Source organism: Schistocerca gregaria, chromosome 2 (genome assembly GCF_023897955.1).
Source record: "Schistocerca gregaria isolate iqSchGreg1 chromosome 2, iqSchGreg1.2, whole genome shotgun sequence".
In the NCBI taxonomy this organism is placed as follows: Eukaryota; Metazoa; Arthropoda; class Insecta; order Orthoptera; family Acrididae; genus Schistocerca; species Schistocerca gregaria.
The window spans coordinates 773636957-773650905 of NC_064921.1; the positions used below are offsets into that span (position 1 = coordinate 773636957).

The 13949-nt window shown below is 44.3% G+C and overlaps 1 protein-coding gene across 1 annotated transcript in view; it reads left to right on the forward strand.

The window, feature by feature from the left end:
- Positions 1–6182: 6182 nt before the first annotated feature.
- The window catches only part of LOC126335008 (juvenile hormone acid O-methyltransferase-like), an 86730-nt gene continuing 78963 nt past the window's right edge, over positions 6183–13949 (forward strand). The window contains exon 1 of the mRNA XM_049997838.1: positions 6183–6276. The gene's annotated coding sequence lies outside the window, so the exon portion shown is untranslated. The remainder of the gene's footprint in view (positions 6277–13949) is intronic.

The following is a 13949-nucleotide window of genomic DNA, read 5'->3' on the forward strand; positions in this document are numbered from 1 at the left end:
ATTGGCACCAAGGCAGAAGCGACTCTCATAGCTGAAGACGACACGTCTCCATTCGTCCCTCCATTCACGCCTGTCGCGACACCACTGGAGGCGGGCTGCACGATGTTGGGGCGTGAGCGGAAGACGGCCTAACGGTGTGCGGGACCGTAGCCCAGCTTCATGGAGACGGTTGCGAATGGTCCTCGCCGATACCCCAGGAGCAACAGTGTCCCTAATTTGCTGGGAAGTGGCGGTGCGGTCCCATATGGCACTGCGTAGTATCCTACGGTCTTGGCGTGCATCCGTGCGTCGCTGCGGTCCGGTCCCAGGTCGACGGGCACGTGCACCTTCCGCCGACCAGTGGCGACAACATCGATGTACTGTGGAGACCTCACGCCCCACGTGTTGAGCAATTCGGCGGTTCGTCCACCCGGCCTCCCGCATGCCCACTATACGTCAACTGCACATACGGTTCACATCCACGCTGTCGCGGCATGCTACCAGTGTTAAAGACTGCGATGGAGCTCCGTATGCCACGGCAAACTGGCTGACACTGACGGCGGCGGTGCACAAATGCTGCGCAGCTAGCGCCATTCGACGGCCAACACCGCGGTTCCTGGTGTGTCCGCTGTGCCGTGCGTGTGATCATTGCTTGTACAGCCCTCTCGCAGTGTCCAGAGCAAGTATGGTGGGTCTGACACACCGGTGTCAATGTGTTCTTTTTTCCATTTCCAGGAGTGTATTATCGAAGAACAAAGTCTCTGTCATGTGGATGTGCAAACCAAAGACTGTGATGTATTGGTCGAACGCATAGAACTTCTGAAAAAACGCTACGAACTTACTCACTAATCCAACATATTTAACGATTTACACAACAATGTAAAATGTCCAAGTAAACCATACAAATATTAATAATAATAAAATAATGCAGCACGTGAGATTACAGTGATACACGATAATAAATAAGTGAAATGATCGTATGACATTGTTGGCCGGTGGGCCCCAAGCGGGGAAGTTTGGCCGCCGTATTGCAAGTGTTTCTTAGTTGAAGCCACTTCGGCGACCTGCGAGTCAATGATGATGAAATGGTAATGAAGAACACACAACACGCAGGCATCACGAGGTAGAGAAAATCCCTGACCCCGCCGGGAATCGAACCTGGTACCCCGTGCGCAGGAAGCGAGAACGCTACCGCAAGACCACGAGCTGCGGAGAATAAGTAAGTAATAGCAAAACATAGCCGTTAAATATTTTCACACAACTGCTTCTATATCTTCATCTGCATGATTACTCTGCAGTTCATAATTAAGTACATGGCACATGGTTCATCGAAGCACCTTCAAGCTATTTCTCGACTGTTCCACTCTCTAACAGCGCATGGGAAAACGAGCACCTAAATCTTTCTGTGCGAGATCTGATTTCTCTGATTTTGTCATGGTGATCATTTCTCGCTATATAGGTGGGAGCCAACGGAATAATTTCGCATTCGAAGGCAAAACTTGTTGATTGAAATTTCACGAGAAGATTCTTCCACAACGAAAACGTCTTTGTTTTAATTTTTGCCAGTCCAATTCACTCATCATGTCCGTTACACACTATTTCTCCCCTATTTCGCGATAATACAAAACGAGCTGTCCTTTCTTTTAACTTTCACGACGTCCCCCCTCTATTCCGTTTGATGCAGATCCCACGCCGCGCGATAGTACTTCAGAAGAGGGCGGACAACCGTGATGTAAGCAGTCTCTTTAGTCGATCTGCTGCATTTTCTATGCGTTCGACCAATTGCTTTACCCACAACATTACCTATGTGATCGTTCCAACTGAAGTTATCCGTAACTGTAATCTCTAAGTATTTAATTGACTTTGCAGCTTTGTTGTGTGATTTATCGGTTAGCCAAAATTTAGCGAATTTCTTTTAGTACTCACGCGGACAACTTCGCACTTCTCATTGTTTAGAGTAAATTCCTACTTTTCTCACCATACAGGCATCTTATATAAATCATTTTGCGGTTGGTTTTCATCACCTGAAGACTTTACAAGATGGTAAATGACAGCATCTCCTGCAGACAATTTAAGAGGGCCGCTCAAATTGTCTCCTATGTAGTTTATGTAGATCAGGAACAGCAGAGGGTCTATAACACCTCTTTGGGGAAAGCCAGGTAATACTTCTGTTTCACTCGATGACCTTCCGTCAGTTACTCAGAACTGTGGCTTCCTGTCAGGAATTCGGGAGTCCAGTCGCACAACAGAGACGATACTTCATAGGCACGCTATTTGATTAGAAGACACCTATGAGGAACTTTGTCGAAAACCTTCTGAAAGTCTAAAAATTCGGAGTCAATTTGACAAACCCTGCCAATAGCACTCATTAAATTACGTTTACAGATAAAGTTTTTGCTGACTCGGCTCGGCAACCAAACTCACAATATAATAATTTGGTAGCGCATGGCAGGCTATATGATAATGAAAGGAGGTACCACAGAGCGTAACGGAACAGGCGTACAAGTTTCTAGGCTTGATTTGCATTCGAAAAATTCTTACGTAAAACATGACTGAATCTTTAAGGACTGAGTGAAAGTACCCACCGATGACGGCATAAAGATTCTGGAATATGTTCGGGCATTAAAAGGGCAGTTATCTGCATAATAGGCAAACCTGAATTCCTGTGAAATAGATTTTACACAGAAGAACAAAAGAAACTGATGCACCTGCCTAATACCGCTTAGGGCCCTCGCGAGCACCAGAAGCGCCGCAAGACGACGTGGCATAGACTTGACTAATGTGTGAAGTAGTACTGCAGGGAACTGATTCCATGAATCCCTCAGGGCTATCCATAAATCAGCGAGAGTACGAGGGATGGAGATCTCTTCTGAACAGCACGTTGCAATGCATCCAAGATTTGCACAATAATGTTCATGTCTTGGAAGTCTGGTGGCCAGCGGAAGTGTTTAAACTCAGAAGAGTGTTCCTGGAGCCGCTCTGCAGCAATTCTGGACGTGTGGGGTGTCGCATTGTCCTGCTGGAATTGCCCAAGTCCGCTTGAATGCACAATGGACATGAATGGGTGCAGGTGATCAGACAGATGGATGATTACGTACGTGCCACCTGTCAGAGTAGAATCTAGACGTATCAGGGTCCCATATCACTCCAACTGCACACGCCCCACGCCGTTACAGTTTTACACTTCCCTACTGACATGCAAGGTCCATGGATTCGTGAGGTTGTCTCCATACCCGTGCACGTTCATCTGCTCGGTAAAATTTGAAACGAGATTCGTCCGACCAGGTTCCAGTCAATAGTCAAATGTCGGTGTTGACGGGCCCAGGCGAGGTGTAAAGCTATGTGTCGTGCAGTCATCAAGGGTACGCGAGTGGGCCTTCGGCTCCGAAAGCCGATATGGACGATGTTTCGTTGAATGGTTGGCACACTGACAGCACTGAAAACTGCAGCAATTTGCGGAAGGATTGAACTTCTGTTACGTTGAACAATTCTCTTCAGTCGTCGTCGATCCCGGTCTTGCAGGATGTTTTCCGGCTGCAGCGACGTGGAAGATTTGATGTTTTCCGGATTCCTGATATTCACGGTACACTCGTGAAATGGTGGCACGGGAAAATCACCACTTCATCGCTACATCGGAGGTGCTGTGTCCCATCGCTCGTGAGCCGACTATCGCACCATGTTCAAACTCACTTAAATCTTTATAATCTGTCATTGTAGCAGCAGTAACCGATCTAACAACTGCGCCAGACGCTTGTTGTCCTATATAGGTGTTGCCGATCTCAGCTCCGTATTGTGCTTGTTTATACATGGTGGTCCATTGATAGTGACCGGGCCAAATATCTCAACAAATAAGCATCAAACGAAAAAACTACGAAGAACGAAAATCGTCTAGCTTGAAGGGGAAAACCAGATGGCGTTATGGTTGGCCTGCTAGATAGCGCTGCCATAGGACAAACGTATATCAACAGCGTTTTTTTTAAAAATAGGAACCCCCATTTTTATTACATATTCGTGTAGTACGTAAAGAAATATGAATGTTTTATTTGGACCACTTTTTTCGCTTTATGATAGATGTCGCTGTAATAGTCACAAACGTATAAGTACCTGGTATCACGTAACATTCCGCCAGTGCGGACGGTATTTGCTTCGTGATACATTACCCGTGTTAAAATGGAGTGTTTACCAATTGCGGAAAAGGTCGATATCGTGTTGATGTATGGCTATTGTGATCAAAATGCCCAACGGGCGTGTGCTATGTACGCTGTTCGGTATCCTAGACGGCATCATCCAAGTGTCCGGACCGTTCGCCATATAGTTACGTTATTTAAGGAAACAGGAAGTGTCCAGCCACATGTGAAACGTCAACGACGACCTGCAACAAATGATGATGCCCAAGTAGAATCGGGAAGCTCAAAAATGTCGCTGATGAGAAGGCTACATCAACATCGATTGCACCCGTATCATATTTCTATGCACCAGGAATTGCATGGCGACTACTTCAAACGTCGTGTACAGTTCTGCCACTGGGCACAAGAGAAATTACGGGACGATGACAGTATTTTTGCACCCGTTCTATTTAGCGACGAAATGTCATTCACCAAGAGCGATAACGTAAACCGGCATAATATGCACTATTGGGCAACGGAAAACCCACGATGGCTGCGACAAGTGGAACATCAGCGACCTTGGCGGTTTATGTATAGTGCGGCATTATGGGAGGAAGGATAATTGGCCCCCACTTTATCGCTTGCAATCTAAATGGTGCCATGTATGCTGATTTCCTACGTAATGTTCTACCGATGTTACTACAAGACGTTTCACTGCACGTCAGAATGGCGATGTACTTCCAACATGATGGATGTCCGGCACATAGCTTTCGTGCGGTTGAAGCGGTATTGAATAGCATATTTCATGACAGGTGGATTGGTCGTCGAAGCACCATACCATGGCCCGCACGTTCACCGGATCTGACGTCCCCGGATTTCTTTCTGTGAGGAAAGTTGAAGGATATTTGCTATCGTGTTCCGCCGACAACGCCTGACAACATGCGTCAGCGCATTGTGAAAGCATGTGCGAACATTACAGAAGGCGAACTACTCGCTGTTGAGAGGAATGTCGTTACACGTATTGGCAAATGCATTGAGGTTGACGGACATCATTTTGGGCATTTATTGCATTAGTGTGGTATTTGCATGTAATCACGCTGTAACAGCATGCGTTCTCAGAAATGATAAGGTCAGAAAGGTACATGTATGACATTGGAACAACCGAAATAAAATGTTCAAACGTACCTACGTTCTGTATTTTAATTTAAAAACCTACCTGTCACCAACTGTTCGTCTAAAATTGTGAGCCATGTGTTTGTGACTATTACAGCGCCATCTGTTACAAAGCGAAAAAAGTGGTCCAACTAAAACATTCATATTTCTTTAGGTACTACACGAATGTGTAATAAAAAATGGGGGTTCCTATTTTAAAAAAAACGCAGCTGATATCCGTTTGACCTATGGCAGCCGGCCGTGGTGGGGGAGCGGTTCTAGGCGCTACAGTCTGGAACCTTGCGACAGCTACGGTCGCAGGTTCGAATCCTGCCTCGGGTATGGATGTGTGTGATATCCTTAGGTTAGTTAGGTTTAAGTAGTTCTAATTTCTAGGGGATTGATGATCTTAGAAGTTAAGCCCCATAGTTCTCAGAGCCATTTGAACCTTTTTTTTTTTTTTTACTTATGGCAGCGCCATCTAGCGGGCCAACAATAGCGCCGTTTGGTTTCCCCCTTCAAGCTAGAGGAGTTTCGTTCTTTGTAGTTATTTCGTTTGATGGTTATTTCGTGAGATACTTGGCCCCGTTATTATCAATGGACCACCCTGTACAGGCATTGCCAATCGCAGCTCCGTATTCTGCTTGTTTATCTATCTCTGTTTTTCAATACGCGTGCTTACACGTTTCTTTGGCGTTTCAGTGTAGTTTTTACGTTTAGCGCAGAGTTACGCACAGTGATACGTGCAACACACGGTGTACATTTAGGGACAGAGAAGGTGTCGGCTGAGAACAGAGCTCGCATTCGCCTGGAGAAGCAGGCGGACCTGGCGTACGGCAGCCACTGTGCTCGTGCACGCCTCGCCATCGCCAGGGACCCGGCGCGTTGGCCCGCTGCCCCTCGGTGCCCGCGGTATCGCCGGCCCTCCCGGTATCTCTTGTGTGCCTCGCCGCCGCCTGTCTATAAAGCTCACCAGCACGACCTCTGACCACAAAGCTACTGCCGACCAGCTCACCACCTGCTGCTGCCTGCTGCGACGGTAAGCGATCAAATCAGTTCACACGGCATTACTATGTGCTTTTAATTGCCTTCCATAGATTTTTAACTAACACTTTCACTTCTCTCTCCCTTAAATGGAATTTAAATTATTTTGACTGAAAAATATCTGGTTACTTGAATGGAAACTTTTCGGCGAGAGAAGTTGCTTTCCCTTGTAACTGGACGGTAGCTTCTCTGATTAACTTTGCCCGTTGTTTGAATATACGTTTAGGCTCATCTAAAATTTAGGAAACAATACCTTAACAGATTGAAATTGAAAAGGTCGCAACGGATAACGCAATGATGGGGCAGTCAGAGATCACTACGTCCCGTTAGCTACACTTCTCCCAAGAACTACGTATTTTAGTAACATGATTATCAATGAAACAAAAGTGACACTATTTTTTTTGCCGTATTGGAAACAATAAATTAAACGAACACGGAAATAGCTTCAAATGATGAAATGTTTATTTTGGCTATGTTTTTGCATGTTAACAGTAGTATTTAATAGATAGACAAAAGATTGTTGACACATTTTTATAAAGAGCCTATAGCCTCACGTTCACCTTAGGGTGGCGAGTCCTGTGGGGTGGGGATATCTCGTGAGCATGTGGTCACTGCTCAGTTTCGAAACTGCACTCACCTGCACTCACGTGCACTAAATACACATGCCAAATAAAATGTTCATAGCATTTTTGTAAGAAGTATTGTATGTACCGTGTGGTTGGCATCGAGCAGGATTTTGGGAGGCTGCATAGCCTTGCGTGAAGCGCTTCGAATTAAATCGTCTCATTCTTTGCCAAATGTACGCTCGATACAATTTTACTTATAATTTAAAAGTCCACCACAAATAAAATAATACCGCAAGTTAAAATTGTTAAGGCTTGGGCTACGATTTGAGTCTATAGACCGCGTGGTCGCGCCTAACGGAAATCATCTTATAATCCCACTGATTAACTGAACCAAAAGAAGATTAAGAAACCCACCACTTCTCTGGTTCGTCTTCTACTTCATTCAATTCATTCACACTTGACCACACACTTTCAGGAAGGGTGAGAAATGGAAATCAGGACACAAGGCGTGCCATAAGACTGAAAAGAAATGTACCGACCCATATTGTTTTTACAGGGATGCTGTTGTTGGAGCAGAGATTAATTAGTTGCATGAAGATTGATTTAATTCTACAATTTTGTATGTCAGGTAGTATGGAGATTTGTTTTGGCACTCATTTAGTAATGTTACAACACCTACTGTGGTGTTACACCCTATATTTTTAACACAAATATCTTCCACACTCCAAGATACTAATGTAATTAATTATCAAGTCTATGAAGCAAAATGATTAATGGTATGTAAAGGGCAGTTGCAGCTCGTAATCATACTCTGCCTGACTCTCGATGTCGAAGTCAGCACCTGGAATAAATTTCTGTGTCTCCGCAGAACACCGGCGATCGTCGACTCTGAAAATTCTTAGATCAGTCGGTGGCACAACCGTACGCCGAGGGCAAGCCGTCTTGGGTGCTATGATGTACTCACTCTGCAGCAAGCGAATCAGTGTCCAGTGTATTAATTGCGATAAAAGTCCATAAATTAATCTATCAAAATAGAGCATAAGCGACGGTGGTGGAGGCTTTACTGATTTCCCAGGATACAAAGATCCCTACGAGTTACGACATACCGAATAATGTTCCGACCCACATACATGGGAGAAGTTAAAATAAGTAAAAAGTTAAACGTACTGTTTCCATTCATGAAATTATGTTTTCCTATATGAAAAAAATGGTTCAAATGGCTCTGAGCACTATGGGACTTAACACCTATGGTCATCGGTCCCTTAGAACTTAGAACTATTTAAACCTAACTAACCTAAGGACATCACACAACACCCAGCCATCACGAGGCAGAGAAAATCCCTGACCCCGCCAGGAATCGAACCCGGGAACCCGGCCGTGGGAAGCGTGAGCGCTACCGCACGACCTTTCCTATATGAAATGTTATTATAAGTAACCAAATTACGTCCCGTATTCAAATGGCAGATAATTACACTTCAACTGCGATCATACCATCCGATTCCTCTCTGCAATTGCTAAATTAGATGTACGTAAGTGCTTAGTACACGTAATGTTCCACATTACATTCACACAGTTTTTATATCACGACTCTCTCTCTCTCTCTCTCTCTCTCTCTCTCTCTCTCTCTCTTCATGCCGCGCGGGGTAGCCTTGCGGTCTCAGGCGTCTTGCCACGGATCGCACGGCTCCGCCCCCATCGGGGGTTCGAGTCCTCCCTTGGGTATGGGTGTTTTCCTTAGTGTAAGTTAATTTACGTTAGATCAAGTAGTGTGTAAGCCTAGGGACCGATGACCTTAGCAGTTTGGTCCCATAGAACTTAGCCGGCCGTGGTGGCCGAGCGGTTCTAGGCGCTACAGTCTGAAACCGCGCGACCGCTATGGTCGCAGGTTCGAATTCTGCCTCGGGCATGGGTGTGTGTGATGTCCTTAGGTTAGTTAGCTTTAAGTAGTTCTAAGTCCCATAGTGCTCAGAGCCATTTGAATCATAGAACGTATCACAAATTTCCAAATTCTCTCTTCCTCTTGTACCCTCTCTCTCTCTCTCTCTGTCGCAGTCCATATAAACCACTCACTCAGTTTTGCGTAAACATTTGCCCTAAAAGAGAAAAAATGACAAGAAAAGTGATAATACGACACATCACCATCATCATCAACATAATCGTTATCGTCATTATCACCATAATCATCAGCCATTCAATATCCACTGCTGGATAAAGGCGTCGGCTAGACTTCTCCAAGCATTACCTTTTCATCTGTAGGCTTTCATGCCATTTCCTCAGATTCCTAATGACACTACATGTAAGCCAGGATATTTAAATCTTCTTTTTATTTGTTCTGCTCTCCATACACCTGCTCCAAAGAGAAACACGCATCAACTGGCTGTTAATTTGGACTATTTTATTGTTGTATTAATTTAATTTCGATATTTTGGTTAACCTTTAGTTTAGTCTTGTTACGATGACGTGAAAAAAATCGGGGGGTACTTCCTACCATTGTGTCGGACATGCTTTTGCCCGTCGTAGCGCAACGACTCGACGTGCCATAGACTCGACAAGTCGTTGGAAGTCCTCTGCAGAAATATTGTGCCACGTTTCCTATATAGCAGTCCAAAATTGCTTGTTGATGGTGCAAGATTTTGTGATCGAATTGGCTTCTCGATTATGTCCCATAGACGTTTGATTAGATGCACGTCTGTCAATCTGGGTGGCTAAATTATTCGCTCAAGTCCATGAATGTCTGCAAGTAGTCTCCAATCAGTCGATCGTAATCATTTCCAGCCAATTATCGGTTCAGTTGAACCAGAGAACAGAGTTCATCCCATGTAAACGCAGCCCAGACCATTATGGAGCCACCATCAGCTTGCACAGTGCCTTGTTGACAACTTCGTGGGGTCTGCGCTACTCTTGAACCCTAAAATTAGCTCTTACTGACTGAAATCGGAAATCATCTGACCAGGCGGCGGTTTTCCACTTGTCTAGAACCCAACTGATATGGTCACGGGCCCATGAAAGGCGCTGCAGGCGATGTCGTGCTGTTAGCAAATGCACTCGTGCCCATTAATACTGAATTTCGTCGCACTATACTAACGGATACGTTCATCGTTCGTCCCACATTGATTTCTGCGGTTATTTCACGCAGTTGTCTGCTAACACTGAAAATATACGCGACGCCGTTGCTCTCGATCGTTATGTGAAGGCCGTCGGCGACTGCGTTGTCCGTGGTTAGAGATATTGACTGAAATTTGGTATTCCTGGCATACTCTAGACACTGTGGGTCTCGGAATGTTGAATTCCCTAACGATTTCCGAAATGGAATGTCCCATACATCTAGCTCCAACTACCATTCTGCGTTCAAAGTCAGTAGTACGCCACACCGTGAATCTTTTCACAAGAATCACCTGAGTACAAGTGACAGCGCCGCCAATTAACTGCCCTTCTATACCTTGAGTATGCGATATTACTGCCATTTGTGTACGTGCATATCCGTATCCCATGACTTTTCTCATCTCAGTGGGTATTCTATTTTCAATACAATTTCAAGCTTGCTCTATTCAGTTCTATGTTTTATTCAATTACCACACCAAAGGAAGAAGTGTCATCGTACTAGTCCATTTTATAACTTATTAATTCGTAAGTAACAAGCGTTATGTCAAAAGACATTGTTGGCCCAAATGGCGCTGAGCACTATGGTACTAAACATCTGAGGTCATCAGTCCCGTAGAACTTAGAACTACTTAAACCTAACTAACCTAAGGACATCACACACATCCATGCCCGAGGCAGGATTCGAACCTGCGACCATAGCGGTCACGCTGTTCCAGACTGAAGCGCCTAGAACCGGACGGCCACCACGGCCGGCGAAAGAAATTGTCATTGGAGTTTCAACAAAGACATGCAATAAGTAAGTTCTGAGAAATACTGTCCAAATAACTTCAGGGTTAAAACGTCACCATCCACTCCCTGCCACGCGAAATTATTCTAAATCTGTTATGCTGAAAGAAGGAAAGGGTTTCCTTTCGTTGACATCAGAACCGTTACGTGAAAGACAGTGATAGTCAGCTTATCTACGTTTGTCATTGTACCTACAACTAAGTGTTGGCTTACGTAATGTAGTTACTGCATTCTGCCGCAGTGATTACGAACCAGGAAGTTTGTTCCGTCTGAGACGATGTAAAACGGCCTCACCTCATGTCTCTAACAGGGAGAAATCCATGCCGATACTGGAAATTAAAACCTGCTCCTACATCATATAATTTAAGGAGTGTTCGTCGGCTCTTGGAGGAGCATGGATAAGTTAAAACTGTGTTTGATATATAATTTGTAACTCCCTGCCCCACCCCCAGTTTAGTGTGGGCGATTTTATGTCACACCTTCTTCCTAAGTCTATGACTGCAGCCCAGATATGTTGAACGGGACTGAGATGAAGTAACTTGGGTTGTTGGATCGGAGAAGAGGGGGAGGGGGGGAGAGGGGGGGAGGGGGAGGGGGGACGGGGGGAGGGGGGTTCGACACACAAACGACATCATGAATGTTCCACAACTCCTCCTACGAAAACTGTAATATTGTGGAGTGACTGGACGACTATGCCTTGCTTTTTTGAATGTGCGTCAGTAGGATGTTGCTGTAGTTGTTGTTGTTATGGTCTTCAGTCTGGAAACTTGTTTGATGCAACTTTCCACGCTATTCGATCCTGTGCAAGCCTCTTCATCTCTGTTTAACTACTGTCATCTACATCTGTTTCTAGCTGCTTATTATAGTCATATTTTCGTCTCCCTTTGCAATTTTATTTCCCATAGTTCCCTTCATTATCAAACTGACAAGTCTTTCACGTCTCAAGATGTTTCTTATCAAGCTATTTCTTGATCTACCCACTTTCTGCCATAAATTTCTATTTCACTCATTTCGATTGAGTACCTACCTCCACATTACTTACACGATCTCCCCATCTGGCTTCAGCATTCTTCTGTAGCATCACATTTATCTTCTCTGGACTGCTTGTCGTCCACGTTTCAGTTTTCGTACAGGGCTACACTCCAGACAAGTACTTTTAGAAAAGATTTCCTAACACTTAAATCTGTTTCCAATGTTAACAAACTTCTCTTTTGCAGAAGAATTATTAGTGCTATTGCCAGTTTGTATTTTATATCGTCCCATCTTCGTACATCATCGATCATTTTCCTGTCCAGATAGCAAAACCCATCTACTACTTCCAGTCTGTCACTGCCTAATCTAATTCCCTCGCCATCGCCTGACTTGATTCCAACAAAGTCCATTATCCTTATTTTACTTTTGTTGATGTTCATCTTGTAACCTCTTTGCAAAACTGTATCCGTTCCGTTAACTGTTCTTCCAAGTCCTTTGGAGCTTCTGACATAGTTACAATGTAATTCGCAAACCTCAAACTTTTTATTTCTTCTCGTTGAACTGTAGTTCCTTCTCAAAACCTTTCTTTGGTTTTCTTCACTGCTTGCTCAATGTACATACTGAATAATATTGGGGATACGGTACAACTCTATCTCGCTCCCTTCTCAACTGTAGCTTGCTTTTCGTGAAGAGTGACGTAGGCGAACTAAGAGACAAATGTGATCGGACAACAGGTTCCTGTGTCAGCTGCCGATGAGAGAAGTTATCAGGGATCTTTTTGATGGTACGTAAATATTCCGCTCCTACAACACGTCTGAACGCTTCCCAGCTGGGAAGCGGAATTTGACTCTAATGTGGTTTTCGCTATACATACCTACAGACCGCTCTTCAGTTCACATTAACAGCGGTTTCATTGATCCACTTTCATTGCATTTCTCTATGGCTCCACTCCCGAACGGAGCACGGGGAAAATGGACACTTAAATCTTTTCGTGTGAGCCTTGATTTCTCTTATTTTATTACGATGATCATATGTCCCTATGAGGCAGCGAGTAAATAAAATACCTTCTCATTCAGAAGACAAAGTTGGTGAATGAAATTTTTATAAAAGATCTCGCCGCAACCAGGGACTCTTTTATTTTAATGATTGCCATTCCAAGTCGCGTATCACATCCTTGACATCTCCCCTTTTTTTTACGATAACACAAGAAGGGCTGCCTTTCGTCTATACCTTTTGATGTCCTCTATCAGTAATATCTGGTAAGTATGCCATACTGTACAGCAGTACTCCTTGAGAGGGCGGACATGTTAGTACAGGCTGGCTCTTTAGTAGATCTATTGCATATGCTAAGTGTTCCGCTATTAAAACGCCGAGTTTAGTTGGCCTTCGCTCCAACATTCTCTGTTTGGTCATTCCAGTTTAAGTTGTGCGTAATGTAATCCCTAGGCATTTATTTATATTGATAGCCTTTAAATTTCTCTTATTTATCGTGTGACTGAAATTTAACTCGTTTCTGTTAGTATTCATGTGGATGCCTTCACACCTCTTATTATTTAAAGTCAATTGCCATTTTACGTACCATACAGATATCATGTCTAAGTCACTCTCTAATTGGTGTTGATCTTCTGATGTCTTTAACAGACGGTAAATGACAGCATCTTTTGCAATCAATGTAAAAGGGCTGCTCAGATTGACTTCTAAATCTTTTATACAGATAAGGAACAGCTGCAGGCCTAGAACACTCCCCTGAGAAACGTCAGATATCATTCCAGTTTTACTGGATAACTTTACATAAATTACTACGAACTGTGACCTTTCAGACAGGAAATCACGAATTCAGTGACACAACTGCGGCGGTATTCCGTAGGTACGCAACTGAGATTAGAAGCCGTTTCTGAAGGATAGTGTCAAAAGCCTCGTGCAAATCTATAGATATGGAATTAATCTGAGATCCACTCTCGATATCGCTCATTACTTTGTATACTGCCACTGGTGCATGCCAACTTGTACCGCAACTTACCGCTTCAGGTGACGTTGTTCCATAGCGTTGTTCGTGAACTCGTGCCAATATCATTGCCCTATGACATGTGATGATCAGATATACCTGTGAGTGGCGATAATCCTGTTCCCCATAGCGAAGAGTTGGTTCTGGATGGTGGCTAGTAGGCTGATTTGTTGCAACCTGCGGTTTTAGACGACGTCTCGTGCCATGGACATGCCTTGCCAAGGGCAGTAGGCTAAT